Genomic DNA, 13886 nt, shown 5'->3' with positions numbered 1-13886 from the left:
TTGCCCCTTCCTTACCAGCTAAATAAAATATCAGTGAAGTACCCTTGCAGTTCCATTCTCTTGTCATGCAAGGAATGAATTGTCATTTTGATACATGGGGAAAAATGATATGTCATCTTCCACGAAGTCAACATTGACGCACAAGTGACAAGTGACGCTTGGGATCCTCCTAGTGAATGAGGACGCATCCTAAAGCTCAGGGGAGTGCCTGTAACCAAGTCATATCTGCAGGTGTCTTTATTCAGGAAATGGCGATCTTAACAAGCCCTCATTTGCAAATTTTTCTTTGAGGGTTATGATTATCTTACTTTCCTTTTTTAAATTTTTTTTATTTAATTTTTTTAAAATTTTTATTTATTTATGATAGTCACACACACACACAGAGAGAGAGAGAGGCAGAGACATAGGCAGAGGGAGAAGCAGGCTCCATGCACCGGGAGCCCAACGTGGGATTCGATCCCGGGTCTCCAGGATCACGCCCTGGGCCAAAGGCAGGCGCCAAACCGCTGCGCCACCCAGGGATCCCCTTACTTTCCTTTTAAAATAATGCCCGAAATAAGGTCTACTCTATTTTCTGAATCCCACGTATTTCCCCATTCACCTAACGTGAGTGGAGTGTCTTTCCTTCCTTCCTTCCTTCCTTCCTCCCTTCCTCTCCCTTCCTTTATTTTAGCTGTCAAGAGATTAATTTTAACTATAGAGTTTTCACTTATAAATAGTTATAATCAATTGCTTGTGTACCTGCTAAATAAGAGATTCTAAAACATTTTAAAGCATTTAAAGCAATTAAAATGTAATTAACATTAGAAAGTAACATGAATACGTGTAATTATTATAAGTGTTAATTAGCTGGAAATGCTTCCTAATTTTACAGACGAATAACTTACTTATTTTGCTCATGGCCACCTGGGAGCTGGCCCGTGGAGAGAATGGGAGGATGCCACCATGGCCGTGAGGCAGAAAGGTTGTTGGAGAGAACGACAGGCCAGGGAAGCAGTGTAGATTTTGTCCCGCTGCTACTGGCATCCTTCATGCACTTTAAGCTGGGAGGGACAGGAAGCAGGTACCCTGGAGGTTCTTGGAGGGGGCACTGCAGATGGCAGGAATGGACCGTGGGGAACTGGGAGCCCCCCACCCCACCCCAACTCTGAGGGGAGGATGAGGGCTTTGCTGGGAGGCAGGCAGAGGACATATTTCTGGGACCTTGGTGGCTGTATCAACAGCACCATGGAAGGTTTGGACTTAGGGTGTGCAGGACAAGTGGATTCAAGGATGATGCTAGGATTTGGGCTCTACCAACCGTGCAGATGACATTTTGGTTAAGCAGGAATGACAGACATTGTGGAAAGGCAAGGGGGCCTGTGTTGCTGTCATGTTCTCCATGCTCCATCTTCCTTTGTCCCCCATGGACTTTGCTTGTCATGCCTTGGTAATGGTAATAGGCTGCCTACTTGTTTTCTCTTCTCCTCCTCCATTGGCCTGCACCAGTTGTGACCTCATTCCTTCCTCAAGGGTGTGGACTTCTGTACAAGTACTGGAGTCTGGGTCATTACGTGTCCAAATCTCCTCACTTGCTGACCTCCCCTTTCAGCTAGACCCCCTCCAGATGGCTGTGTAGCCAGTCCCCATGGAATTTACCAAGAGAGGTACCAAGCAGATGCTGAGTTAGTTAGTCTGGCGCTTGCCCAGATAAATGAGTCAATCAGTTACTGTCCTTCATAATCAACACTAAATCAATAAATAACGATGGAGTAAGAGTTTGCTGTTTTGATCTAATTCCTAAAGTCCAGATTGGTCTCTGGCCGTGTGACTGTGTGGATTTATAGGGCCAACTAATTGATTCCTGATTTTCTTTTAAGCAGGCTCAAATGTAATCAAGTCTTCAGTTCCAAAGCATAGGAGGTACATTAAGGGTACTTTCATGAGTGAAAACACTCCACTGCTCTTTGCAGTCAGTCAAAGCTGACCAAAATGTATGCCGCAGCACCGCATGAGGAACCTTTTGTACACTTGGTCAGTATTGGCTTATAGACCTTCACAGTCAGGGTTATGGATGACAAGAATGGTTTAACACAAGAGAAAAATCTAAATGGCTTGCCAGTAGGTGCACAATGTAATGTCTAAAGCTACAATCTTGGAGCATCTGGGTGGCTCAGTTATTGAGCCTCTGCCTTTGGCTCAGATCATGATCCTGGGATCCTGGGATCGAATCCCACATCGGGCTTCCTGCATGGAGCCTGCTTCTCCCTCTGCCTATGTCTCTGCCTCTCTCTGTGTGTCTCTCATGAATAAATAAATGAAATTTTTTGTCTTTTAAATTTTTTTAAAAATTTCCCTTGCAAATCATTCGGCAAGAAAACACCTTAAGGCACATTGTTGTTTTAACCAATGGCTGGTTGAGTTGGAGTGCCCCTTGTGCTTGCTGGCTGTCCTTTTGGGCACTGGGTCTCCTGCCTTGCAGAGCTCCCTCACCTGACTTGACTGCTCAGACATCACCATCCATCACTGCCTCCAGCTGTGCCCTGTGGACTCTCCTTTCTGAAATGACAAGCTTGGGCAGTTTCTCTAACCTCTGGTCACTCCCAGCTCTTGACATGAGATTTGGTCTCCTTCAAAGCTTCACTCCACCTGCAGTTCAGGTGCCCCTTCTCTGGGCTCCCTCTTGACTCTCTCCACGCTAGCAGCTGTGGGGTAAGGGCTGGGACACCTCCATCCCATCCTTCTGGGGTCTAGTCCCTCCAGGGCATTGGCAGGTGAAGGGATGAGAGAAGGAGCCTTGCTCTTTGTCTTCTGTCAGGGGAGGGGCTGCCGTGCCTGCCCTCCATCATACTGATTCCTTGGCTTCCATGGTGGCCTCTGTGTAGATGGTGTGGTTGATTTCCCATGGCATCAATTTGACCCTGTCCTCTCCCATATTCCGAGGGTCAGCCAGGCTTTCTTTCATTTTGGCAGTAGTCCATGCCCCCAACTGCACCCCCCTTGCTCTGTGGCTTACCAGGAGGCAGGAGGACACTGAATTCTGCACCCAGGACGTGTCTGCAGAGGGGCTGCATCCCTGCCTGGTGTAGAAGAATTCACCGGCCCCCTGGGCACTGGCTTAGCACCTTCATGTTGCCCATGGAATCTTTTTAGAACTGAACATTACGTTTAAGAACAAGTGAAACTTCCAGCAACCAACCAGATTGACAAAAAATTGACGGACATTTTTTAAACTTTGGCCTAGCCTGAAGAACCGTTTCTGAGAGGAAGACAGGTTTGCTCTGCATTGGCTCTCTCGTCCCAGCTTCACCCTGGGCAGCCAGTGACAAACCATTTGCTACCAGCGCCTCCACTTGTCTTATCAAAGCATTTGTTTTGAAGTTGTTACACTGGCGGATGAAACATCTAAAAGTGATCGTTGCCGATAAAACTTCTCTTGACTCAAAGATTGGTTTAAAAAAGTTATCACCTGTTGGTTTTTCTTTTCCCTGTCAACTATTTTGACATTACTTTGGCATTTATTCAAGAAAACGTAAAGCTTTAGGACTGACTTGATGTAGTGTCTTGAATGTGGAGAGTTAAGACAACTCCCCCAAATTATTCTTTTTCAAAAAAAGATTTTATTTATTTGTTCATGAGAGACACAGAGAGAGAGGCAGAGGCAGAGACATAAGCAGAGGGAGAAGTAGGCTCTGTGTGGGGATCCCAATGTGGGACTCAATCCCAGGACCCCGGAATCACACCCTGAGCCAAAGGCAGATGCTCAACCATTGAGCCACCCACGCACCCCTTCCCAAAATTATTCTGAGAGGAATTTTATACAGTACATTTTAGGGTTTTTCCTCAATACTCTATTGATTCAAAAAAAGAACCTCAATGAATATTTTCTCATTATAAAAGCAATACTTGACCAGTGTGTATGTTTTACAAACTAGACAGATAGATGATTGATAGATTGTTAGATAGGTAGATAATTTTAAAATGGATATGTTGTATACTATAATTTTTCTGCACAACACTCATATTTTATAAATAAGTCATATATATAAATATCTTAACACAGAGCAGGAGCTGTGTTAATAGTGTTAGGAACTTTGGTTTTTTTCCAATTAATATATCACATAAATAGATAATAGATATGCTAGTTATTGATTATTGGTTATTTCTCTTTACCTCAAACCCTCCCTTCATTATCAGCTCAAGGCTGGTCCTTATATTTGGAGTGATCCAAATCCTCAGACTCCATCCCTCTGGCATCTACTTGGGTATTCCCAGTGAGAGGCACCAGCAGGAGATTGGAGGGTGGGAAGAGAAGTCAGGACATCTACTTTCAGCCTCCCCTTCTCACAGACTGGGTTTTTACCTGTAGCCCCAGCTTTTCTGGAGGGGCTTCCTCTCTTGGCTATACTTTTGCTGGGTCCTGCTAGCATGGCTCCCTTCCTTTGTACCCTCAAGCATGGAGTGCTACCAACTCCCTCTTGTTGCTTGCTGCTGGATGATTTGCCATTCTTTCTTTGTTTGCTCAACCCTGTCCACAGAGATTATTCATGAAATTTTCTCTAGTCAATCTCAATACTCAGTACTCAAGTGTGTCAACTATGTACTGCCAGGAGCGTGACTTACAGAGACAAACGGTTGTGTACACAGATATGTGTGCAGGTGGACCTCATTTTTTGTAGTCCCATAGAAGGTTCCACTGTATAGGCTTCTTATTGACATTTTTATTGACTAGGAAATAGTTAAGATACACAGAATGGTCTAGAAAATGATGCAGTTAATTCCCATGTGCCAGCCGTATGGGTTAGAATAGAAAGGGTTACTAGTTCCGCAAAAGTGTCTCTCCACAATTGCATCTCATTTCCCCCTCTTCCCTGTGTTCAAGCTCATCATAGTTCGGCCTATGTTTGTGTCCCTAAACAGCGGTGTCAGTTTTTCTGTTTTTAGATTCACGTAAATTGTGTCTATTCTCATTGTAGCTGCCTTTCACTTATGTAGAATATTATTTGTGAAAGTCATCCATGGTGGTGTGTAGGACTCTGTTTCTGCTGCAGTACTATCTTCTATTATAGGGATCCAGCAACATTTATTTACCTTTCTCTTATTGATGGAAATTTGGAATCTTTCAAAGATGTTTTCATTACAGATAGTATTACTCTACACACTCTTGAGCATGTGCCCCTGGGCTGCTGTGTGAGCATTTCTCTAGGAAATGTTCCTCAGAATGGTCTTGCTGGGTCCTGGGCCTTAGGCCTCTTCTGCTTCTCTAGGCATTGCTGAGTCATTCTCCAAAATGGTTGTGCTAATGTGCACTCCCACCAGGGCTCTCTCATGAGCCCCATTTATCTATGTCCTTGCCAAGCCTTCTACTTTTGCCATCATGAAGAGGAACAGTATCTCATTATGTGTGCCACGTGCATTTTTCTGACCACAGGAAGGTGAAACATTCACATGCTAAGAACCATCCCGTTGCCTTGTCCATACTTGTTTCATATCTTTTGTTGCTTTTTATATTAGGTTGTCTTTTCATTTTTAGAAGCTTCTTATATATTCTGAATCCTGATCCTTTCTTGGTTTTTCATATTGTAAGCATATCCTCCCATTCTGTGTGTGCGTATGTGTGTGTGTACCTGTCTGCTTATGATGTCATTTGTCATATAGAAGGTTCACCATTGCAATATAGTTGATTTTATCAATCTTTTCCTTCTGGATTGTTCCTTTTATGTCTTGGTTAGCAAATATAGTTGATCCTCGTTATTCATAGTACTGATGTTCTATAAAGTCATTGCAAACACTAAATGAATGAATCCTGAACCATTGCTCCTAGAGGAAATACAGGGTTAGGTTTCTGTGAGTCTCTGGTCACAACATTTTCATCAACCCATCAATATAGGACTTTGTTGTATGTGTCGTTCTGTTTAAAGACACCCTATTTAATACATATATTTAATATATATTGTGGGTTCACTGAACTTGAAGTCAAGGCCAACAGCACTAGAAATCATGCCTGAATGAAGCTCATAAGGCACATTACAGGCTTCCTGCACTTTTTTTTTTTTTTAAGATTTTATTTATTTATTTGAGAGTGAGAGAGAGCATGTGCAAGAAGGGGGGAATGGCAGATGGAGAAGGAGAAACAGACTCCCCCACTGAGCAGGGCTGGATCCCAGGACCCCAGGATCAGGACCTGAGCTGAAGGTAGACACTTAACCGACTGAGACCCCCAGGTGCCCCCTTCCTGCACTTTAGAAATACAGCACTTTAACTCCATGCTTGGGGGGCATTTTAAATAGCAAAATCAACAACAAAAAAGCACAAAAAATATGGCACTGAATAGGCCATGAAAAGGACACTTGTTTACAGTGTGAGAGCTGAAACAAGAAAGCAGAACATATCCTTCGTCAGCTTAAGCTTGGAAGTATGCACATCAGGCAACTTGAATTTTTTCCCACTACATGCATGTCCTCAAATGACCAGGAAAGCACTGTGGGTGATTTTTGGGGTTGCAAATGGATTTTAGCAAGTTCGTGAATTTGCAGATACGGAATTTACAAATAACGAGGATTGACTATACTTTCCTTCCCCAAAGTTATAAAGATAGTCTCTTCCATTCTCTTCTAATAGTTGTAGAGTTCTGTTTTTCAGGTTTAGGTTTTTTAAATTCCCATTTGTGAATGGTTGTGTAATTAGTAATGATTTTGTATGGATAAACAATTATCTTAGTACCATTTATCACTATCCTTTTCCTACTGATTTGTCATATGTCAGTTTTCCATATACATGTGGTTCTTTCTGTGAACTCCTCTGCTCCCTTAGTCGATTTTTCTGTTTTTTTGTCACTCTACTTTTATAATAGCTCTTGATATGTGATGGATACAGATTCTTTCACCTTGTTTTGTTTAATTTCCATTTAGTATCTCTTAATGCAATAATGGATACAACAATAGAATAAGTATTATATAGATTATAATGCAGAATACTAAAATGAACACCTGGGACTCACTGGAATATCACCAGTCCTTGGCATCTACCCGTGTGCTTCTCCAGCAAAGAATTTGAATTTTATATTTTACCATCTTGAATTTTATATCTTTTATTCCTTAATTGTTTCTTTATAATTTAATCACATAGGCACATGTGCCTATATACAATATGATTTAGTTTTGTGCTTTTTCCTTACCTTTACAAGTGGTATATAAGCATTTACTACTTATTTTCTTAAAATTAATCCATGTTGTTTTGTGTAGTTGTAATTCATTCATTCATTCTCACAGCTGTGAGCATAACACAATGTATTCATCACTTCCCTTGTGGAAGGACACTGAGTGGGTCCCTGTTTGCTGTTAGTAACAATACTGGTCTGAATGGATACCTATGCATATGTCTTATGGTCCATGTGGTAAGAGCTGCTTATGACAATAGTTTCAGGAATACAATTGTTGCAAATACTCAACTTTAGAAGATGGTGCCAAGTAACTGTATCAGTCTCTGCTCCCATCAGTCAGCATCCTCAATGGTCCACATCACCAGCACTTAGTATTTTTTAATATATTTTGCCAATCTAGCAGGCATACAAAAGGTATTATATGATTGCAATTTGGATTTCTCAGCTACTACTGAAATAGATCATCTTTTCAAATAGTTATCATTTCTGTTTCCTTTTTTGATAATTATCTTTCATGTTTATTGCCTATTTTTCTAATGATTGTCTTTTTAATTAATTTGTATAAGGTTTGTTTTTTGTCTTGTTTTAGAAGCCCATCCCTATTTCAGGGCAAAAGGCTACTCTTATGTATTTATTTGACTTAATTTTTCCTTTCACATTTATGTCCTTCATCTATATGGCATTGATTTATGAGTATGATGTATGGATAGCCAATTATTTTAACATAGATTATTGAATAGTTCATTCTCTTAATAAAAATCTTCTTTGTATCGTCTGTCATGTATTGTTTTAATATTTATTTGCATCATTTCCCACACTCACTTTTTTGTTTATATGAATGAATCTTCTTTTTCCCCTCTGTTGGTACCACAGTGTCTTCATGACTGCAGTTTCATGATGTCTTGATAGCTGGTAAGAATTTAAACTTATAAATGTACCCCAAAGTAAAACTATTGTTCCCTCCCATAAGTATTAGTATGTAGTCCTTACCTTTGATATCTACACTCCTCTGCCCTGAGCCTTTCTCTGGAACCCAGGATCTTTCGGGATCCAGCCACTGGGGCATTATGGGCACCCTGTCATTGCTGAGCTCTGCCTGGTTGGCTGGTGCTCAAGTTGTGCCAGCTGTTAAATCTTTGAACTCTCACCTCTACCATAACCTATCAAAATTAAGCAAATTTGTTGAACCTTTTAAATAATTTTTAGATCTACTAATTTAGAGTTCCTTTTCTTGTCTTTGCATAATTACTTAATGCAGATTTGATGTATAAATTTCACAAGCCAATAGCATGCTGCATAATGACTCTTAATAAACTAATAAAGAATCAGCATACTCCAAATCAATGATAGCTTAATTATGCTCTTGTTCCATGCAAGAGGAGACAAAAGAAATAAAATCCAAATTTACTTCAGGTGTACCTTTATAAGAGCTGGTACTCAGAAGAGATGGCTTAGGCAACCAAGAGCTGATCTCCAGCTGCTAAATTAAAAAAAAAAAAAAAAAGATAAATAAAATAAAATAAATTTAAAGACCTGATGTTCATTCTGGTAATCTTTATTCATGATTTATCATTGTGCTTCCATTTTAAAATATTTCCTTAAGCATATACATAGCTGTTCTGTACTCCGTATCTCTAACAATTCCGGTATTTGAAGTCCTTTAGAATCTAAATCTGCATTTTATTCTTTCTGATGCCTTCCACTGGTGGGTGGCTCGTGTCCTCATATACAGGATGATTTCTGATTGAGAACTCCTATTTGCTTAATCCTAATGTATAGGAATCCTGTGGACCTAATTGAGGACTACTTCCTCCAAAAACGATTCATCTTTGCCTCTCCTAGAAGCCAGGAACTGTTGCACACTTTTAGTTTCTTTTGAGTGTCTAAGCTGAATTCTGGAATCTTTATTCATTGACCCTTTTTACTGCTAGCCCAAGGAACCAAATCCCAGTTCTGGTGTTAGCAGTTACCCTCTGGACAATCCTGTTCCTAGACTTGCTCTCTGCTCACATCTTCCAGTTCTAGTTTTGGCTCATAAGTTGGTCCTCCAATTTGGAAGGAGGAGTGGAAATGAGGTCTTTGGAGATATCCTCTATTTCTGCAATGTCATCAATGCATCAAGAACCACACATTATTTGGAATCTGTTCTACAGATGGGGAGGGCCCCATCTCAGGAAGTCTGCCAACCCTACTACCTGAATTGGAAGTCTGCCATGGCAATCCTTGGCCTTATACTCTGCTCTCTAGGTTTTAGAGTCATCCTGTCAGTCTATACACACATACACAGAATCTTGTTGTCATATTTACTGGAATGCAATTAGGTTTATAAATTAATTTGTAGAGAATTAACATGTTAATGACATTGAGTCTTCCTATTCATGACTACAGTCTGTCTTATTTATTAGTTCTCAATATATTATTTATCATTTCATCCATTTTTCTATCTTCTCAAGTGTATTTTTGTTGCTGTGATAAAATCATACTTTTTTAAATATTTTTTTGTTTTTTTAGAGAGCAAGAGAGAGGACGAGCAGGCGGAGGGGCCAAGGGAAAGAAACAGAGAGACTTTCAAGCAGGTGCCCCACCAAGCTCAGAGACCGATGCAGAGCTCAATCTCATAACCCTGAGACCATGACCTGAGCTAAAATCAAGAGTCAGATTCTCAACTGACTGAGCCATCAAGGCACCCTAAAATCATATCTTAGAAAAAATTATTCTTCCTGTTTGTTGCTGGTATATGATAATGCAATTAATTTTGCATATTGATCTTACATCCAGCAACATTGTCCACTAATCTTAATTTAAATATTTGAAAATGTTGTTGGGTTTTATATGTAAATAATCATATCATATGGAAACAATGGCAGCTTTACTTCTTTTCTAATTATATGTAATTTACTTCTTTCTAGTGTTTCATTCCAATGGTTGAGATCTGCTATATGGTGTTGAATAGAAGTGATAATGGTAGCCATCCCCATCTCTTACCTGATATTTGCTGTAGGGCTTCTTAACTTAAAGGACCATTCATGTATTTTTAGTTTATTAGGAGCTTTTAAAGTAGTGTTGGAATTGCAACCGCTATTTTGTATCTATTGAGATTAAATATGGTTTTAATTTAAATATGAGATTAAATAATTTAATTAATTAATAATTTTAATTTAAATATGAGATATAATAATTTAATTTAATTTAAATATGAAATAATTTAATTTAAATATGAGATTAACTATGGTTTTGAGATTTAATATGGTTTTCATTTAATGGGGTGAATTCCGTTAATAGATCATCTTGTGTTAAAACATCCTTATAATGGAGGAATAAAACAAACTTGGTCATAATGCTTTTTTTTAAAGTAAGCTTCACGCCCAGCATGGGCTTGAACTCATAATTCTGAGATCAAGATCTGAGCTAAGATCAGGAATTGGACACTCAACTTACTGACCTACCCAGGTGCCCCTTATAATGAATCTTTTAATATTTTACTGGATTTAGTTTTTTAGTAATTTGCTTAGCATTTTTGTGTTTAGGTTCACAAGGAAGAATTTTCCTCTCTTGTTCTTTTCATATCTAGATTTGTCTCATTTGTTTTTTTAAAAATGGCTAATTATCCCAACACAAGTAATATAATGTGCCATTATTATGATAAGGATCTGTATCCTTCTCTTCTATATAGTTATATATCTATATATATATATATCTATATAGTTATATACCTATAACTCTTCTATTCCTGTATCAGTGCCACACTATTTTGCGATTGTAGATGTATGGCACATTTTCAGGTGTGCAAAGCCCTTCTTCTTTTCCAAAGATTTCTTGACCACATTTGTGTATTTTTTCTTTCCTAAATATATGGTAATGTTTTGTTTGACACTGTTTTAAGGCTAGAGGCTAGTTAGAATCATAGTGAGTTTTTAAAAATCCTGGATTTATGGGAAAAATATATGTTATAAAGTAATATATAGGAAAGATATATTTTGTAAAATATATACAGACCATTAGAAGTATGTTTTATGTAAGCCTCTGGGTAATCACAAAGAAAATAACTATAAAAGTTAAACAAAAGAAAAAAAGAAAGGAATCATCACACACACACACACACACACAAAAACAGAAGACTGGAACACAAAGGAAGATGACATGAGAAGGAGAAAAGAACAAAGGCCTAGCAGACAAACAGAACACACTTAACAAAATGGCATTAGTAAATCTTTCTCTGTCAATAATTACGTTAAATCTAAATGGACTAAATCCCCAATAAAAAGATATAGAGTGGCTGAATGGATTAAAAAAAATCCAACTCTGTGCTGCCTACAAGAAACTCACTTTAGATTCAAGGATACACATAGGCTAATAGCTAAGGGATGGAAAAGGATAGTCCATGTAAATGGTAACCAAAGAAAACGGGTGGCTATGCTTATATGAGACAAGGTAAACCTTAAGTCAGAAACTGTTTATAGACAAAGAAGGTCATTGATAAAGGTCAATTCAACAGAAAGATATAGCAGTTGTAAATAAATATGCACTCAACATCACAGTACCTACATAGATAAACTAATATTGACATATTTGAAAGGAGAAATCAGCAAAACAATAATGGTAGACTTCAGTATGCCACTTTCAATAATGAATAGAACATCCAGACAGAAAATCAATAAAGAAGCAGTGAACGTGAACAAAATAGACCTAACAGATACATACAGAGTGTTTCATTCATCACCATAAGAATACATGGAACATTCTCCAGGATAGATTACAGGTTAGGGCATAAAACAAGTCTTAACATAAACTTAAGAAGATTGAAATCCTACCAAGTATCTTTTCCATCCACAGTAAAATGAAACTAGAAATCATAACAGCAGGAAAACTGGAAAATTCACAAATATGTGAAAACTAGCATGCTCTTAAACAACCACTGTGTCAAAGAGAAAATCAAAAGGAAATTTTGAAAAAACTAACTAATATACATATACAAAGATCCATATATGTGCACACACATGCACTCACACACACACAGGTAGAGGAGCTTATTTTTTTACCTGATTACCCTTTCTTGAATTTCAGGAACATGGCAAATTGTTTTCTTGATGTTAAAACTTGATAGAATTACAAGAAAATAATTAGTCTGTGAATTACTGTAACTTATATAGTTATCTAAGCAATTTATATCCACCAACTAGAAACCAAAAGCTATTGCTTCAGGGGGCAAAGAACAGGTTTTGAATTACCAAATAAGGTGCAGTTCTGCACCATTGTGGGGAGTGTAAATCTCCCCTGAGTCCTTGCTCAAAGTTAAAAGTGTGATTGAACAAACAGCACATATTGTATGAGAAGCAAACCTGTCCTCTTCTAGTAGCATTTGTGTTATTGATGATGCTCAAGAGGCCAAAGCAAGACCAAAATTCACTTAAATTTGTAGGGATCCTAAGTAGAATGTTTGCATCTGGAAATAACTTTCACAAATTCCTTCGTAAATCACTCACCTTTTCTATATGAGCCTAATTTTAGTTCCATTTGTAAGATCAGTATTCAAGCCAGCCACAAAGACCTCTGTCTGCAAGAACTGCTTTCTACAGAGACAAATTAAATGGCCTGGGATCTATTCCAAGATGTGCTCATCACTTGAAAAATTTTATGGAAAAGAGAAGTCACAAATTTTACACATACACACACACACACACACACACACACACACACACAGATCATACTACCAATGAGAGTTCTAATTCAGAGTCTTTGCTTATCCATGAATTTACTTGGGTGATGGTGAATTTTTCTGTGTGTGTGGTTGGAAATTTAGAAATTCAGCATCTCATTTCCTTCCAGTCTTCTCTTAAAACTCAGAAAAGAACAATGAAACATCCTGTACATTTTCAAACAAATGTTTACCAGTCGCTTATTTTGAATGAGGTATTCTATTATAAATAATAACAGAAGACTGGGTCTCTGTTCTTGCTGTCCTCTCAAAATTAAAATGGAAATATACTGTCAGGAACTATGCAGGGTCTGAGATTGTACTTGCTCTCAAGCTAACAAAGTAGCCTGTTGCATTTACTGTCACTTCTCAGGCAGAAGACATGAGACCCCTGACTCAGAGACAAAGGACTCTGTTACTCATGGCAAAAGCAACTGCCAGAACTTCATGTTGGTTTGTGTCAGTTCCCTGTGGCCCTCAAGTCTTTTGGGACAATTGCAAAGGGCCCATCATGAATGCCTGCACACGCAGTGAGACTGCATTATGGGAGAGAATCCCTGAGCCTGGAGAATTTGCTGCATTTGTAATAAGCCTACACTTTGTCTGAGGTTAAGGATACCTCCTTCCTCAAGGTTGCTTCTTGCAAACCCAACCCTGGGAAACGAGTGGGGTAATGAGCAGTCCAGGTTTCTCTTCTCGGCAAGCCCAGCAGGAGTTTGCAGGTATGCTCAGGGTCCTTGGCAGATTGCCCCTCCCAACGCAGATCTGCATGCAATGTCAGGTAACAGTCTATGGCCAGTGTCTAACATCACAGTGCAATCAAGAATACATGGGGCAGGTCATCCTGGGGCTTCAAAGGAGGAAAAATTCCCTGGGATATCGGCTGTTGGAGAAGAAGACCCTGGGGGAAATGAGATTCAACCTGGACCTTGAAACTGGAGTCACATTTGGATTCAAGAGGCAAAGTCACATAAGAAAGGACTGCAATTAGAGAATACTCCACCTGGGTAGGGTGGGTCAGAAGAGGCAGAGAGCAGTTGGGAAGCTGGG

General features: G+C 39.1%; 1 protein-coding gene across 8 annotated transcripts in view; it reads left to right on the top strand.

Moving 5' to 3' along the window:
* ENTREP2 (endosomal transmembrane epsin interactor 2) overlaps positions 1 to 13886 on the top strand; it is a 443586-nt gene that overhangs the window by 392915 nt on the left and 36785 nt on the right. The gene's annotated exons all lie outside the window — the stretch shown is intronic.

Source organism: Vulpes vulpes, chromosome 14 (assembly GCF_048418805.1).
Source record: "Vulpes vulpes isolate BD-2025 chromosome 14, VulVul3, whole genome shotgun sequence".
Classification (NCBI taxonomy): domain Eukaryota; kingdom Metazoa; phylum Chordata; class Mammalia; order Carnivora; family Canidae; genus Vulpes; species Vulpes vulpes.
The sequence above is the reverse complement of the archived record's forward strand: the minus strand, read 5'-3'. Positions and strand labels throughout refer to the sequence as shown.